Source organism: Pezoporus occidentalis, unplaced genomic scaffold (assembly GCF_034315485.1).
Source record: "Pezoporus occidentalis ecotype Australia unplaced genomic scaffold, CSIRO_AGI_Poc_V1 ctg7, whole genome shotgun sequence".
Lineage (NCBI taxonomy): Eukaryota > Metazoa > Chordata > Aves > Psittaciformes > Psittacidae > Pezoporus > Pezoporus occidentalis.
In genome coordinates, this window is record NW_026916052.1 from 801,592 (window position 1) to 817,567 (window position 15,976).

Below are 15,976 nucleotides of genomic sequence, written 5' to 3' on the forward strand. Positions count from 1 at the left end.
GCCTAATTGGACTAGTGATTTGGGGTAGCATTCCAAAACACCATTTTAACCAACACAGTAACAAAGGTGGCATCCAAACACTGACGAGTGATTATGATGTTTGCCACTGCTTCCACAGTAAATGTTCACACCTTCCAGCTTGTTCTAAACCTGCATGAACCTGTGCTTAGATGTATGTTTTATGGACTGTATTTCTTGAGTTAAAATGTGTATTAAAGGAACAGTTAAGAACAACACCCACCCCCACCCCAAATCTGGCCTGCTCTGGGTGTTTTGGATCTTTGGCATGCATGTGGCAGTTCCTTTCCACTAAAGCCTTGTTTCCAGCAAAGGGGAGACAGTGAGGAGTTTACAAGGCAGTGGAATACTTGTGCACGTCAACATGCTGCCTGCTCACCAGAGCTGAGCAAACTGGTACAACCAGAAAGTCACATACCCACGAGAGGTGGGTGCGGGCGGAGGGGAAAGCTAGTGAGAGAGGGCTGGAAAAACATAAAAGAACCCTAGGTTGTTTCTGTAGGGTTCTGTAGGAGTAGACATTATTCCAATGATATTGCAGGCCTCATAATTTGGGGTAGCAGATGGGAGCAGCCACATCAGTCCTGATAACATCGTCTGTTTTGCAACCTCTGTGGAGAAGTGGGCCCTGTGATTACATATACAGCCCCTTGCAGAACTGGCCCGCAGAGCAGAAATAGGGAAATTCAAAATCCCAAACCAGACTTTGGTTTGCTTACTAGAACGCGTGGAGGAGGTGGAGGAAATGTGGATACCTAGCCACGGCTTATTTGACAGGCAAACTATATACGTTCAGAACTGCACAACACAAAGGGAAAGCCTTGTTGCTCCTGACCATGCACAGTTTAAGAGCGGTATGCAGGAGGCAGAGCACACGGGGAGATTCCGAGGGCTGTACTGCCAGGTGCTTCTTCGCTATAGGTGTCTCCGGTTGAAAGCCAGAGGTAAGAACAGGCGCCGCGGAACACCAACAGAGCTGGAGGCTTGGTAGGGGAAGGCCCCCGGGGCCGCTCGCTTCCCCCCCACGGGGTTCCCGAGGGAAGGAGCCGGGGACGCAGGAGCGCGGCAGCGGCGGTTTGCTGTACCGGCAGCGTGGCAGGGCGGGCGGCCGGCCTGGGGGGGTGGTGGGGCGGGGCTGAAGGGTCAGGTCAGACCGGACGGCGTTGTCCAGGGTCTTGAAAGCGAAGACGAGAGCTCGTGCGGGGCAGGGGCCGGACCGCCGCGCTGCACCGGCACCGCTCCGCCCGGCGCTCCGCTGGGGCATGGCTGGGCACGGCAGCGGCTGCGGGCCCGATCCGGCCGCAGGAGCTGGGCGGCAGCCCGCGCTCACCGGCTGGTTGCCGGGTAGGGCCGTTCCCGTGCTCGCCTTCTCTGTGCTTCCACCCCACCTGTTGTTCGCCGCCGTTCAGAGGCTCGCAGCGTGGCCCCGGAGGGCCCCGTGCACCCCATCCCGCGACCCACTCCGCGGTGGACGAGGGACGCGGGGAGGCCCCGGACACGCCGCGGGGCGGAGCCTGGTGTTTTGGTTGCGCGACAGCGCGAGTGGCCAATGGGGAGTTGGCGTTCCCCCGGGGCCGAGCTGGCGAGCCCGACGGGAGGCGGTGCCGGCGGGAGGGGTGGGGCTTGAGGGTGTGCGAGGCAAGGCGAGAGCGTGTGTGTGAGCGTGAACCTGTGTCTGTGTCTGTGTGTGTGTGTCTGTGTGTGTGTGTCGGCGCGTGTGTGTCGGCGCTGCTCCCGCCCCTCCCTCTCCCCTCCCTCCGCCTTCCCCTCCCTCTCTCCGCCTTCCCCCTCCCCTCTCTGTCCGGCGGCGGAGCGGAGGCGCACTCGGGAGCCTGCGCCGGGCAGGGCGAGGAGCCGGGGGGAGCGGCGTGCGCTTGAGAGAGAGACCGGACCCCCCCCTCCTCCGACGAACCTTCCCCCCTCGGTCCCGTTAGCGGTTCTGGCGTCCCGAGGGAAGGGGGAGGAGCGCGCGCCGCCGGCGGGGAGCGGAGCCTGTGTTCGCCGAGGAGTTGGGGGGGCGGGCATGGGGGTCCCGCGGCTGGAGCACCCGGAGCGCGGGCAGCAGCGGCAGCCGCAGCACCAGGTAAGGAGCGGCGCCGGGGGGATAGGGCGGGCGCGGTGCCCGGGAGTGCGCGGGCGTGCGAGTGCTTTTCCTCCCGAGCACGGCTCGTGAGCAGTTTGGGAAGGGGGTGCCGCGAGGAGAGACCCGTCTCGTCTCTCCTCAGGTGCCGCCGGGCTCCGCGGCAGGACGGGAGGGCTGCGGGGTGGGGAAGAAGCGGAGGGCATCCTCGGGCCCCCCTTCCCCACCAGCAGCCCCTCCTCGCCCCAGCTGCGACCGCAGGGTGGCTCGCTCCCGCACGTAGCCCTGATGCGCTGTGCCGCGCCGGTCCTGGCCGCGGTGGCCGGGGAGCGGGCGGGTGTGTGTGGGGCGGCAGTCACCTGCGGGGCGGCGGCACCTCTGCGCCCAGGCACGGTGCTTCCGTCTCTGGAGCCCACTTCAACAATAATGACAGTTAGGGAGTAAGTTTGCCTGGATCGGACATCTCTGAGTAGAGCTGGTCTTCAGAGCGGAGACAGTGCAAGCTAAGCGTTTGGGGTGCAGAGAGATTCTTTAGACTGGGCGATTGCCTTAAATAATTTTAATGCTATTGACTGAATTATTATATGCAAGGGGCAACCTGTATCCTTTTGCGGTCCTTCTTATCTTGTAATACCGTGATACGCATTCAGCGGTCCGTTCTCCAAACTTAGTATTTGATCCGTTAAATGATAGCCAGCTGAGATCAACTTTGCGTTAGGGTCTGTTTTGGTGGCTGTGTCGGTGCTCCTGTGGTGCTCCGCAGCGTTCTGCTGAGGTGGTGCACGTCCCTGCGAGCGTGGAAGCAGCGTTACGGTCTTGACAAAGACAACTCCGAAGTTGACAAATTTCAGATGTGGCTGTGTTCACGAAGTAGGTCAGTAAGCTTAGCTTAGTACTAGATGCTGGGTAATTTTAACACATCAGTAGTTTGAATATTTGCTTTCAGCCTGGCTTTTCTAGAGGAAACGAGTTTTATTTTTTATGATGCAGAAGACATGCAAAGTTGAAGAAAATTGCACATGTAAATTCTCCCGAGCTCTTTTGTGCGCCATTTTCACTTCTAAAAGTTAACGCTAGATGGCTTTCTTATATCAGATATCCAACAGAGGAGCAAAGCACACGTTCTGCCCGTGCAGCCTAGTATTTCTGTGTTTGTCTATTAGTTTCTTTTCGTGAATAGGAAACTGCCTTCGTGATCAGTTCTGCACTGATTAGACCGGAGCAGAATTTGGAGTTTGCTTACTAGCTGACATAATTCATTGCTTTGAGCGGTTCATCTTGCTGCTTTGAGAGTTTTTTTTATGTATGTATTACTGATAGCAAAAGGAAGTTTGTCTAGTTGGAAGGTAGTTCTGCAAAATATTTAGTTTGCTTAAAGCAAAGGGAGGCAGCTGGATAAGGAGGGATATTTGTAAATGGGAGAAAACCCCAACAATTCAGTCTTGGTTGTTACTTAGCTCAATGGATTTATTTTTAAAAGGATCCTAATGCATTGATATTGCCTGTTTAGCTGTTTTTTCCCCAGATTCTGCACGTAACTGTCTTAGACCGAATGATGCTTTGAGCAGCCTGGTCTAGTGGAAGGTGTCCCTGCTAGTGCACAAGGGTTGGAACCAGATGATCTTTAAGATCCCTTCCTGCCCTAGCCATCCTGTGTTTGTATGATTTTGGAGTTGGGTTCAGAAACATAGTGCATCACAGCCTGCTGGATGTAGGAATGCCTTAGCCTGATGCCATATTAATCAATTTCTTACCAATTTCCAAAATTGTGCCTGTTGTCAGTGGAATGCATTATTTACCCCCATTTTGCTTCTTTGGTAGTAGCTCTGAAATACTTCAATCTTAAATTTGATGTATGAAACATCTTTTATTATTAATGCAAGCATGTTTAAATCATCAGGAGCTCAAATGCATTATGGATATTTAAACATCAGTTAGGTTCCACAACAGTCAATTTATAATTTATGTAGCATTCATATAAAGCTAGATTTTAGAGAGGTCTCTGAATGTATTGTCTTGGTTTTGCAGGCCCAGTGGGTTACCTTACCAGGTTATGTGGCACCTAGATATGCAAGAAGGAATACTTACTTGTAAGGATGCCAGACTGTTTCACCAGTCAGATTGGTTTATTTAAAGATCATTCATATATGCCAAGGGTGTAACATGAAACCTAGAACTAAACAACTCCTCTATTTTTTTTTTTTTGTAGCTGGTAGTTGCTTTCTGTGCAAATCAGAGTACTTTTAAGTGTCTGTTCTGTTTTCCTGAAAGAAAGATAGTACGGTCTTTTTTGTAGACATTTATTGACATACCATTACTCAAGTGCATTGTGAAATACTTTTGCAAATTAAGAGTGTCAGATGAGGAACTAAGCAAAGCAGTGGTCCAACAGGCAAAACCATCCCTTTCTTTTGCTGTTTGACCTTTACAAGTGAACTGAGGCAGTTCATTTTTCTTCACTTTCAGCTTCATTTTGGACATAGTGGTCAGACGTTGCACCTCAGCTTTTTACGTGCAGATCAGCAGTTCAAACTGCTGGAGAAAGCAAGTATTTTCTCCTTGCCTTGGCTGGGATTGAGATTATATTTAGATGGTTGGGTGTTAAAATATCTTCAGTAGATTCATACCTTTTACAAATGAGCTATCTAGTTTGGTAATACTGAGTGAGAAATGCTATGTTATTATGAAAATATAAGATAAGTTACAGATTGTGGAAAGAGGGTGGGGCACTGGGTTATCTAGTTTCTCACATTAGTCATGCAAGATTGCCAGCAGGAGCTGTATTGACAGCTTGAAGTGAAATTGTGCTTTGAGAAATGCTCTTTTCTCTTTCCATGCAATTTTTGCTTTGCAATTTTAAAATGTTTGGGCAAGCTGGGTTGTGAATCATTGAAATGGAGATAGCTGTTTATTTTATGCATTACAATATTGTACTTACGGTAACATTTTTTGATATGTAGTGTAATTTATATCCAATTCTTTAAAACATTACATCTTGCAAAGTTAAGGCAAACTTCAGTTTATCTCTTTATTTTAAGGGAATTTTCATCCTCTTCTGAACAGTTCATGAAGTTTATGGGTGGGGGTGTGCCCCTCAGTCTTTTTCTACCCTTTTTTTTCCTTCCTGAATTATTTTGAGGAAATACTGTGAGGGCTGTCTACCAAATCTAGGAATCCAGCAAAAATTCATGAGGCCTGTTAGGATGTATAGCTCTGAATATAGAAGTTGTAGTTAGTAGATAGAGAACTATGTTTCACTTTATTATTATTATTACAAAAAAATCCTAGTTTTCACATAGGTTGCATTGAGAATAGTATTAACTCCTCTTGACATTCAGTGATGATGCCATATGACTGGTTAGATTTTTTTAACAATTGCTAGCACTTCACATGAATAGCTGTTTGTTTGGTTGTTTTTTGTTTTGTTTTGTTTTTTTTTTTAGTATGTTGTGAAAGAGCAACAAATGTTAAACATCTGATTTATCCTGACACAAGTAAATGAGAGAGGCACTGCCTTCCTTTGTAGTAAAGCACTGACCCCACATTTAAAGCCATTTTCAGGCATAATTGAATGAACTGAAAATTGAGAAGGATTATTGTAATTGGTGATACTCATCTAGTTTTTAGCTAAAGACTGGATGGACAGGAGTAGGCAGAAATGTCATTGTGATTACTTTGCAGCATAGTTCTTACTAGAAGATATGTAGACTCTTGTCTGGATCATAAAAGTGTAATTACATGAGCAGTTAGCTACTTATGATTTATAAGTGGATTCTTCTGGTTTTCTGGAATTTCTTAAATAGTGATCAGTTTTACATAATTAAAGGTTTTATTTAAATAACCGCCTTGAATCCTTATGGAGATAATCTTCTAAACGTATAATAAGTGTAAACAGCTGCTGTCCTCCCATCATTTTGGATCTGCAGACAAACAGCTTTATTGGGTCTGATGCTTGTAAAACATTTTAAGAGCAGGAGATGTTTGAAATGAAGTAGGCATTTGGTTTAGTTGCTGTTAACCAGGGTTTCTGTGTTCTTCAGGAAAATGACCTGTGCTCACTTTGCTCACTTTTATTTTTCTTGGTGTGATAGATGTGATGTAGAAAGGTACCGTAGCTGTTTTGGAAGAAGGGGAATCTAGAAAGCAGTTAGAGCAAAGCTAGTAAACTGTCCTGTAGTAGCTAGGAGGCTGGAAGGTAGCAGTAGTTGGTTGCCATGGCTTCCCCTCCCCCTCAGCAGCCCAAATAAGGTTCTGAGCACAGGATTTAGAGTTTTGCCATTGACTTTGAATCTTTTCTTATATAATCTCTTCATTTGTTCTCCTGGATCCTGCAGAATGACATATCCAGCTCTGCAGATATTTGTGTAATCCTCCTATAGTATTTGCTGTTCCCTCCTTCCTCCCCCTCTCCTTTCTCTGCCCAAATTTTCACTGACAGATAGGCTGTGGATTGTGGTAATGCCTGCCTGCTACCTCATATTTTTGGTAGGATTTTGAATCGTACGTGTTTTGCAATATGACTTGTCAGACTCAAGTTACATAAAAATGATTTGATGGGATTTATGTTACAGGACACGTAATAGAGATACAAAGCTCTCATACAATTCAGCCATTTAGCCTTCCATTTCCCGTTTGGTTTACCAGCCTTTATTTTAAACCTGATACAATCTGTGATGAAATTATAGAACTTTTACAGATTTACATAAACAACAGATTACAGTATTTCATAAGATGTAATTCTAAGGAAAGGTACTCTGAGAGCACTAGAGGTTCTGTGGCAGGTGAATTCAAGTAGAATAAAATGTTTATTTTAAACCTAGTATATGCTCTAGAACACCTTCATAAAGTCTTTCTACCTATTATTTTTTTTCGGGGGGGGGGGGGGGCCGGGGGGTCTTGTTTGTTCCATACATATTAGAGCAAAAGTAGATTCTGGGCTACCTTGTATTTCATGTTGGATTTTTCTGTTTTCCTTTCACATGGGGGAGTAAAAAGGAATCTTGCACTTAATGCATAGTCAGCAAAACTATTGCTGCAAAGGTAGTTCTGTCTCCTGTATTTTGTGGAGAAGGCATTTGTGAAAGATAAGAAATTTCAGTCTGATTTTGTTTTTTTTCTCGTTCAGATATTTTTGATTGGTTCTGTGTTTGTTTTCCTCACCTGAGAGTTACAAGTTATTTATTATTGTTTTCTTTTGTGTCTTTCTGTCCCAAACTAATTATTTCCTACTTTTAGATACCTAAAGTACATTCAAGGGAAACGGCATTCCTAAGTATTTTTCTAGCTTTTCATCACTGAAAATGAATACTTGACATGTTTTAGCGCGAAGTCTCGTTGCAATATTAGTGTGACACAAAGTGGAAAAAAGTGTGTGTGTAAGTGTGGCTGGGTACATGCGCACATTCTCATGCATAATGTGCATATCATCTATAGCGTGTAGTCAAGCATGTGCATTTTGTGTGCTGGTCTTGCTTATTGCAGTGGCCAGTTATCTGAAGAATTGGTAGCAGTTTACAATGATCATGTTACCCTTGCTGTCCTGTTGCAGTAAAGTAAGCATTGTTTTTTGTGTTCTAAGGTTGTCAGGACAACAGCTTATTATTATTGTTCCTGGTGGGTTTTCTCTATAGCGATGGAGGGAACTGTTTCAAAGAGAGTGGCTGCCTTGCCACATTAGGCTGCAGGATTGCCAGCTGTGATTGGGGTTCAGCAGGATGCTCTGGGTTTGTCATGTAAAAATTCTAATTGATGATGAATGCCAACCCTGTGTGGGAATAATTTTGTTCATTGGACTAATGCAAAACAACCCATTGTATTTACAAACCCATGGCCTATTTTCTCAGCAGTATTGTTACTACTCCTCTGTTCTCTTCCATCTGAGACTCGGAGAAAAATGGTTTACGTTTGACAGTATGGAACCTGTAGTATGAGTTGAGACAAGGTAGGAATTAGTTTAAGGCTATGTTATGTCAGTGTGCCGCTCCAGTCTGAACTGGAGCTAACAAGTGAAACCTCTGGGGATTTCTGCTTACTTTGTTATGTCTTCAGAAAAAACATAATATGAATTTGGTGTTCAATGGTAAGCCATCCAGTAAGTGTTTTACTGTAGTAATTTTGAAGCGCTACTATTTTTTTCTTTACATGGTAAATGAGAAAATGAATGCCTGTTATTACATATATCAAACTAAATGACTATAAAGGTGCTTCTCTGTACGTGGTCATTACATGCAAGAGGTGCAGTCATTTCAGCTGAAATAACTTTTGGTTTGTTGGTATGTTAAGGGGTAGGAAATTTGTTGGTATGTTCAGCAGGGAGAATTATATGAAGAAAGCTTTCAAATAACTTGATAAAATTTTTTTAATTTCATAAAATATGCTTATACACAGGACTAATTTTGACACTTCTATAGCTTCCTTTATATTGTTGATATAAAGCTGTCCCTTAGTTTGATCTTCAAATTCTTTGGTCTGCGCTGAGCTATCCGTCTCAGGTGATCCCCAGGTAGTTAAAATTCTTTATTAAAACAGTAACCTATTTCAAATTCAAAACTGAAACAGCAGTCCATTCAGAGAGCAATTTGGCAGAGGTACATAGGCATCGGCATTCAGTTGTGGAAGCTGGCTGACAGAATCAGAAACTATTGGGATAAGCCTGTCAATGCTCAAAATGTTTTCTTCTTTATCTGGCTGCTGGTTTCCTGAGGTCAGGCAGGTATTCCAGAGGTAGGTGTCTTCCCTCTCCCAGATTCTCCACTATTTGCTGCCCCCTCCCCAGCAACTTGTACATCTCTCTGAATCACACAGCCTTGTTTGCATAGAAAGCCATTTCAAATGGTCATTTTAAAAGGTGGTGACGCAAGGTGGGGTAAATACCGTGACTGGTGTAATCAGTAACAACGTGAGAATGGGTTTGCTCATTTCCACTTCTCTTCACATGTAGAATTCAGCCAGTTTACTACAAGAGGGAAACAGAATAGATGAAATTTTCTGAATTGGTCAGGAGTTGTACAGGTGGCTGCTCAGAGTACTACGCTGAAAAACCCCAGGCTATCAAATATGAATTGAGCTCCCACAGTGTTTTCTATGAGTTGAGGTTTCTAGTGTTAGATCAGAGGGGTTTTCCAGGATTCTGAGCTTTTGTTGGCCTCTTACCCTGGACCCCTGGAAATGATTAGTTTTGGTGGAGACTTCCAAGTGAAGGGCAAGCAGTATTTGATTAGTCTGCTAGATTCTTTGGTTCGATAATTTTGCTAATGTCAGTGTTCCTCTCACACTTGGGACGCTTTGTGCTTTTTCTCTGTGGCTGTGTAAGTTCTTTAGTAAAAATAAGTGAAAGTTCAAAAAAATTTATTAAAGTTTCTGTGAACATAATTACCCTTGAAACTTTTTTCTATCAAATTTTGCTGAGTCAAACAACAGACTAAGAATCTCAAGGCAGGTGGAGGTATTGCACAGTGTGATTGCATAAGGCTTGTTTTCTTAGAAAATAACTTAAAATAGCCGACCATTCATTACATCATACCGATCTGCAGCAAATGGGTACTGCATTTAGTAAAGTGTTTTGTTTTTACTTTGAATTTTACTGCTAAATTTTTGTAAGTATCATTAAATATTTCCGGGTATGTTAAAACTCTGAATGTATGGAGTGTACCTTTGTGCCTGGTAATGGGCATACAAACTGGGTAGTCACAAATAGTTTATTTCCAACTGGTTAATTCAGTAGTTAAATTAATGTTGGAGAGGGACTTTTTACAAGGGCATGACAGGACAAGGGGGAATGGCTTTAAACTGGAAGAGGGTAGATTTAAATTAGATATTAGGAAGACATTCTTTGCTATGAGGGTGGTGAGGCCCTGGCACAGGTTGCCCAGAGAAGCTGTGGCTGCCCCATCCCTGGCAGTGTTCAAGGCCAGGCTGGGTGGGGCTTTGAGCAACCTGGTCTAGTGGAAGGTGTCCCTGCCCATGGCAGGGGATTGGAACTAGATGGTACTTTTCAACCCAAACCATTTTATGATATTTGCCTTGTGTTGTGCCTATGAAAATATTGTGGCTAAGTGCTAGAATAGAGTATTTACCTATATGCATAGTAATAATAATTTCTTCTGGGAAAAGAGATGTTTAATGATAATGTTTTTCTCCTTCTTGTGTAGACTGTGCTCAACAGTGCCAATGTTCTTGTTCACTCATTATATGACATTCAGTGGGCCTTAAAGTCAAAGGTATACAAGTTAGAGATTCTTGTGAACCACTTTTTTCTGTACCAGCTACCTCAACCATGTCTCTCGGTACAATTCTATGAATTCATTGTGGCAGGTACAGGAATCACTGTGGGGAAAAGTAATAATAAGAAATATCTAAAATACGTTAGATAGTCCTCTCTTGTGAATTTTTTTTTTTTTTTTTCATCAGCTTATAAGGTTGAAAAACCAACTCTACCAGAGAAACCATTCAGCATGGACTCTCAGCAAGTGCTGTCCCGGCTCCTAGTCACCTGCAAAAGTTTGCACTATAAACCCCTGAAGTAGATGTGAACGGATTTGTTGTGCAGCTGTGTATGAAATACTAATAAATTAAATTGATAAATAAATTTAAGTAATTCTTTGTATTGCTTTGTTACAGTGTGAAGTCTTTCCCATTTCATCATTCATGTATGAAGGGGATAATGACTTTGGGCTTCCCTGGTTGGGTGGTGAAATTAGTTTTTATTTTCATGGACTATACAGATTCTGAAACTTTAAACTTTCTTGGTTTATGTATAAACATGCTTTTCTTTAGTCCTGTGTTTTCTTCCCTAATAGGAAGAAATCTAGTGAAATAGTTTGGGTGTTTTGGCCTGGTTTTCACAGCATCTTGTATAAGAATTGCAATGTTGTGGTTTGGATTGGAGGATTGGCTGGATTGTCAGGCTCAAAGTGTAGCCGTTTATGGTTCATATTCCACCTGGAGACCAGTTACAAATCAAGTACTGTATGGTGACATATCCTGTTCAGTACCTTGAGCAATGTCCTGGAGGAGGAGGCAAAGTGTATCCATGTAAAATTTGCATGTGGCATCACACTGGGGGAGTAGTTGACGTGTTTGAGACAGTGCTGTGCAGTTTGGAGAGCCTGGTGAAATGGACCATACTGAACCTCGTGGCATTCAACAAGGATGAATGCACGTTCTTACACCTTGCAATAACATGCGATGGGGACCAACTGCCTGGAAAGCAGCTCAGCTAGAAAGAAACCTGTACTTTCTGACAGATATGAATCAGCATATGAGTCTTCACTCTGACAGTGAAAAATGCTGGCAGCATACTAGGCTTTATGAACAGAGGAACAGTAGTTTGCCAGTATTCAGCATTCCTTAGAACACCACATTGGATATGCCCTATCTATTTTTGGTTCCCTAAAACCAAAATTGAGTAAATGGAAGCTAGTTCGGTGAAGAGCCAGCAAAATGAAGGGCTTGAAGCACATAAGGAGAGAGTGAGAGGACTGGCTCTGCATAGCCTTGGACGAACAGAAAGCTCAGGGGATCTCTGTCATAAATCAGCTAACTCATACATGATAGATACCTAATTGATTATTATGAAGGCAGAGCCAGGCCCTTTACGGAATTACGTGGCAGGAGAAAAAGACAGTGGTCATTATTTCAAAGAGGTGATGTTCTGATTTGTCACTAGGAAACAAAAATCATCCTGAGGACACTGAGGAACTGGAACAGATAGCACAGGCAAGTTGTGAAATCTACATCCTTTCCAGTTTTTAAGACCAGGCTAGCCAAAGCCTTAAGCAAGTTGGTCTGAATTCAGTGCTTTGAGCAGGAGGCTTGGTTAGATGTGCTGTGATGCCTTCCAGTGTGAATTATTCTATGAAATACCACAGCTTCCTCAATGATAGTTGGCCTGATAATTGAGAATTTTAGTTGATATTCCAGTATACCATGCTTCCACTTTAGTGCGGAGTATTTCTCTGTTATGTTGGGAATAGCGTATTACATACTCATATATTCTTTGTTTAAACTAGTCGACCAGTTTAAACCAGGAATTCTCAAATAAATTATTGGCAGTTAAATATTTCATAACTATAGTACTTAACAAAAGAATAAGCACTTCAAGAAAATAGCCTCCTTTCAGCTTTGTCTTCACTTAGACTTTGCTCACCTTGTCACTGAATTCTAAAACATGATTAGCAGTACTAGAATTTGAATGTGTGAACTTCTACTGAGCGATTCCATTGGATGTCTTCCAAAAGATTGTTTTACTGTTAAAAGAGTAGGACATGTGAGTTTGAAACTGGCTCTCCGCCAGACAAACTTACATTTGTATTTCATTCTCTCTTTTGCTCTGACTACTGATTTTTAGGACTGTGAAACTTTTGATAAGCTACGGTAGTTATCCATGTGGCTGGAAAAAAGAGTTGTAATTTGTCAAATTATTTAAAAATCCAAATTAAAGTGCTTCAGTTTGAGAACAGCTGCTGTTGGCACCTTTTTATGTTCAGTCTTAATATTTTAGCTTCATTAACTATGAACAAGAGCCAGCAGAACCTCAGAAGATTGAGGAGATTCCTGTTCTTGCTCATCCAGCTTCATAGTAATTATGCTTTTCAGTATTTTGATGTTTGCCAAAGCGTGAACCAGACCTTCAGATCTCTGTTTTGGTTTTTATAATCCATTTTATTAAGTGTTTAAAAATTCAGGGTTTTGTGTAACATTCAGCTTCAGTACGAAAGATGTTGTAAATGCATGCTGAGTTAAGCTAACAAATAGGAAAAGGAACGGAAAGAATTTCCTTTAGGGTAAAATTCCTTAAAGTTGATAGAACCCTGACGGCACTTGTCAGTTGGCAGAGAGGGTTATGACTTGGCTTCTGAAGATTTTTTTGTGAAGGTGAGAGGACATGGAGAAGCTCAGCCTGACATCCTTTTGAGCCCTGTTTTCAACAGAAGGAGTTAAAACATTATTTTTAATCAACTGGATCTCCACAAGTAGCATTCTACACAGCCTGGTCTATGGCAAAAAAAATGGCAATAAAGCTTTAAGTTAAACTGCAATAAAGCAACTACTGGAAAGGTTGTGTAGTTGTGTCTTCATGTTGAGTACAATGTCATGGTTGTTCTCATCTTTGTGTTGCCTGCTAATGAGCTACCAGACTGACAAAAATTTTATCGTGTAGTTCTTGAGTGACTCCAAGCATAAAACAAGAGCAGAATGAAATAGCTACTTAGAACTTACTTTGGTCTTTCTTATGTTTTTATGGTTTTTTTGTGTTTTTTTTTTTTTTTACCTTCCTTTGCAGTGCCAGTGTTTCTCAGCTTTGTGTTCTATTCGGATTTCATTAGTAACTTCCACTCATGTTAAGTTCTTTACTGGAAGTAGGAGGTTAAGATTGATTCCAAGATTGATCTTAGTCTTCATGTAATAAACTCAGTTTTTTTTTATAACCCCCAGACGAGTCTAGTCTCTTTACTTGTTCTGTACTATATCAGGTACTTTCTAATTCCAAGTTACTGCAAAAGCAGTTCTTACTGTATACCATTCATGGACTGATCTAGGGTATCTTTCTGCTATGTAGAGCTGCAGCTCCTAAGCCAGTGTCGTGGTTTAAACCCAGTCAGGTAATTCGTTTGCTCACTTCCCCCCCCTTTCTTGCCCTCCCCCTGCTCCCAGAGGGACGGAGAGGAGAATCAAAAAGAATGCAACTCCCACGGGTTGAGACAAGAGCAGTCCAGCAACAAATCACTACTGCTACCACCAATGACAATAATGATAAAAGAACTAACAAGGGAAGAGAATACAACACCTCAGCACCAGCCAACTGATAACTCGCCCCCCTCAGCCCAACCAAGCACCGACCGATACCTCCTCCAACCCTGCAGTCCCCCAGCCCTTCCGGCTAACTCCCAGTTACCTCCTGGGCATGAGGTGCTGTGGTATGGAATACCTCTTTGGTCAGTTTGGGTCAGGTGTCCTGTCTCTGCTTCCTCCTGGCTTCCCCTCCTCCCTGGCAGAGCATGAGGCTCACAAAGTCCTTGGCCAAACCAAAACATTACTATCAGCCCTGTTCCCAGGCCAAAAGTCAAAACACTGCACTGCACCAGCTACCAAGAAGGGGAAAAACGACTGCTACTGCTGAACCCAGGACAGCCAGCCTCTCCCTGATGGTTGTAGGAGCTTAGCTGGTGCAGTAGCTTGCTGGATTCCTCAATAGGTTGAGTATGGCTTATGTACCAAGCAGTGACGGTATAGTAATTTAAGATACAGGAGTAGCAGCATGGAAGGTACAACAGGAGTTGTAGAAAGTAAGTAATGAAAAACAGGCTTCCAAAATCAACTTGGAATTGTTATGTCTTTGAAAAGATTTTATTTGACCAGTTATTGTTTAAACATTCATCCAGCTTTGACATGAATACAGATATGCTCCAAATTGCCATGCTATTATATGTTTGATGTGGAATAGTATCTTAAGTGCAAAATGGTGTCCTAATGTGTGGTTTTGCACAGAGCAGCTTTCAGTGTTGTGTAGGTCTTGGTATATTTACATCGTCTGACATTGAACATTTAGAAAATGGCAATACAGAATCTTGATTTCTTATGATGTATTTTGCAAATGGGTCATTCTGCTTCACCCTTGCCATACCTAAGCCTACCTGCTGGTATCAGAATATGATAGTAACTGTCTCCATCTGATGTGGGCTCTCAGAGCTTCACCTAAAAAAAACACAAACAAAACAAAAACAACCAAACCAACCAAAAAAAAACCAACAAAAACAAACAAAAAGACACCCCCCCTAAACAAATCCCAACTTGAAAACTTTGCAAATACTTGCTCACTTTGTGATGATCTGCTTTCCCACATGCAACATGCATTGGAATGTCAAACACAGTAACCATGACTTTCTACAGGCTATAAAGTGATGTTGTGAAACTGATAAGCCAGGGTATACAGGTGGATTTCCACTGAATCTGCCCAATTTTTGAAGTGGGCTAGGTTTAGTCCCAAAGTGTTGGCAAGTTTAAACAGTCTGACTGGAATTTTCATAGCTGTGAAATGAGAGCTTTCCTTTCTCTAAAGGAAAGATATGTGTTCTTTCATGCAGTCCAACTAATATTTTGATCTTACGAAGGTTAGAACAGTTGCTGATGGAATATGCAGGACAAAAAAGATCTCCTTGGAACCTAATATCAAACCAAGTTCTGTGGGTGGCCAGCTTACAAATGAGATGGAGCAGAGTTTCTGCTTTTTTTTAAGTGAAAGTGTCTTGTAAAACCTTCGGAACTAAATAATTCCAAACGAGTCAATAAAACCCTATAGACACCTGGAAAACTGTAAATTAAACTGAAAATTATGTTACAGGGAGCAATGAGGTTGTGGTTTGCTTTTATTTTTTTGGGGGGGGTGTGGGGTGGGGGGGTGTTGTTTGTTTGTTTGGTGTTTTTTGTTTTGGATTTTTCTTTCTATTTTTCTTTTTTTTTTAAGGCATTTGAACCTGATCCCGAAGTCAGTTGCTTGTGATTTCCATTCATTGGTGGGTTTAAAAAGTCTCTTCATTGGCATTTTATTTTCAGAGCAGGACTAAGCTTTTGAAACTAATCTCCTGATCTTCCAACTTAGCAGTATTTTGTTTGCACGATGGAGTCATTCCAGAGAATGTCAGTTATATTCCTTTGTAATGAAATTAACCCAAATAAAATGTTAATCTTGGCATAAACTGCATTTCTAATTCTGAATGCTGTACAGTGTGCCTGAGTAATTGAGAAATGGAAGTTAAAACAACATGGCTGGAGGCAACATGGTCTGCAAAAATTTAAGATGAATATGTGAGAAGAAAGCAAATAGCAAAAGAAAACAAAGTTTGTGGAGTAAACACTCATTTCTAAGTAATGGTTGGA

General features: G+C 42.7%; 1 protein-coding gene across 5 annotated transcripts in view; it reads left to right on the forward strand.

Moving 5' to 3' along the window:
* Positions 1-1,961: 1,961 nt before the first annotated feature.
* The window catches only part of SIPA1L2 (signal induced proliferation associated 1 like 2), a 147,237-nt gene continuing 133,222 nt past the window's right edge, over positions 1,962-15,976 (forward strand). For 3 of the 5 annotated variants that reach the window (XM_062641710.1, XM_062641714.1, XM_062641712.1), the window contains exon 1: positions 1,963-2,101. The gene's annotated coding sequence lies outside the window, so the exon portion shown is untranslated. Of the gene's footprint in view, positions 2,102-15,976 lie in introns of all 5 variants that reach the window. The other 2 variants (XR_009969050.1, XM_062641713.1) reach the window with 2 other exon arrangements.